The sequence below is a fragment of the Notolepis coatsorum genome (assembly GCF_963971535.1).
Source record: "Notolepis coatsorum genome assembly, chromosome: 15".
In the NCBI taxonomy this organism is placed as follows: domain Eukaryota; kingdom Metazoa; phylum Chordata; class Actinopteri; order Aulopiformes; family Paralepididae; genus Notolepis; species Notolepis coatsorum.
In genome coordinates this window covers 18,397,531-18,400,092 of record NC_140179.1, presented here as the reverse complement: position 1 = coordinate 18,400,092, position 2,562 = coordinate 18,397,531, and positions in this window count along the sequence as shown.

Here is a 2,562-nt window from a genome sequence, read left to right as displayed (position 1 = left end):
AAAGCCACTATCTAAAAATGCATAGATGACTGACATTAATTAAGCCTATCGTTTATAATGGGTTTAGTATTTCCAGTAAACAAGCTCTATTATTAGGCCTATAGGTGCAATTGTATTTATATATTTCTAAAAAAAAATTACAATTTACAATAATCTAGAAGTTTTGCTGTAAGGCCACCAACACCAGTTATATTCCTGACTGATAGGACTAATTAATGAGGAACTGTGCTAGAAATTGATGTAAATGGGTTATTATTTTTATATTACAGTATATAAGAGTTATATATTATTATTTTACATTCCAGTATATAAGAGTTATATATTATTATTTTACATTACAGTATATAAGAGTTATATATTATTATTTTACATTCCAGTATATAACACAGTTCCATATAATTATTTTACATTACAGTATATAACAGTTATATATTATTATTTTACATTACAGTATATAACACAGTTTATTATTTTATATTACAGTATATAACACAGTTCTATATTATTATTTTACATTACAGTATATAAGAGTTATATATTATTATTTTACATTCCAGTATATAACACAGTTCCATATAATTATTTTACATTACAGTATATAACAGCTATATATTATTATTTTACATTACAGTATATAAGACAGTTATATATTACTATTTTACATTACAGTATATAACACAGTTTATTATTTTATATTACAGTATATAACACAGTTCCATATTATTATTTTACATTACAGTATATAACAGTTATATATTATTATTTTACATTACAGTATATAACAGTTATATATTATTATTTTACATTACAGTATATAACAGTTATATATTATTATTTTATATTACAGTATATAACACAGTTCTATATTATTATTTTATATTACAGTATATAACACAGTTCTATATTATTATTTTACATTACAGTATATAACACAGTTTATTATTTTACATTACAGTATATAACAGTTATATATTATTATTTTATATTACAGTATATAACAGTTATATATTATTATTTTATATTACAGTATATAACACAGTTCTATATTATTATTTTATATTACAGTATATAACACAGTTTATTATTTTATATTACAGTATATAACACAGTTCCATATTATTATTTTACATTACAGTATATAACACAGTTTATTATTTTATATTACAGTATATAACACAGTTCCATATTATTATTTTACATTACAGTATATAACAGTTATATATTATTATTTTACATTACAGTATATAACAGTTATATATTATTATTTTACATTACAGTATATAACAGTTATATATTATTATTTTATATTACAGTATATAACACAGTTCTATATTATTATTTTATATTACAGTATATAACACAGTTCTATATTATTATTTTACATTACAGTATATAACACAGTTTATTATTTTACATTACAGTATATAACAGTTATATATTATTATTGTATATTCCAGTATATAACAGTTATATATTATTATTTTATACAGTATATAACACAGTTATATATTATTTATTTTATATTACAGTATATAACACAGTTCTATATTATTATTTTATATTACAGTATATAACACAGTTATAATATTATTATTTTATATTACAGTATATAACACAGTTATAATATTATTATTTTATATTACAGTATATAACACAGTTCTATATTATTATTTTACATTACAGTATATAACACAGTTCTATATTATTATTTTACATTACAGTATATAACACAGTTATAATATTATTATTTTATATTACAGTATATAACACAGTTTTATATTATTATTTTACATTACAGTATATAACACAGTTCTATATTATTATTTTATATTACAGTATATAACACAGTTCTATATTATTATTTTATATTACAGTATATAACACAGTTTATTATTTTATATTACAGTATATATAGCAGTTATCATTCTTATTTTAAATTACAGTATATAACAGTTATATATTATTATTTTACATTACAGTATATAACACAGTTATAATATTATTATTTTATATTACAGTATATAACACAGTTTTATATTATTATTTTACATTACAGTATATAACACAGTTCTATATTATTATTTTATATTACAGTATATAACACAGTTCTATATTATTATTTTATATTACAGTATATAACAGTTATATATTATTATTTTATATTACAGTATATATAGCAGTTATAATTCTTATTTTAAATTACAGTATATAACAGTTATATATTATTATTTTATATTACAGTATATAACACAGTTCTATATTATTATTTTACATTACAGTATATAACACAGTTCTATATTATTATTTTATATTACAGTATATAACACAGTTCTATATTATTATTTTATATTACAGTATATAACAGTTCTATATTATTATTTTATATTACAGTATATACTCGACAGTTTTTTAGAGTGACGTGATGCCGCCCCCTGCTGGCGGAAGCCGACCAACGGTGACGTCAGTGGTCTGCGTCTAGGTCCCGCCCAGCTCCATGACGCGGCCTCAAATCTGGCCAATCACAGAGCAGGGCTCCGCGTGTCACTCACCAAGTGTCATGGC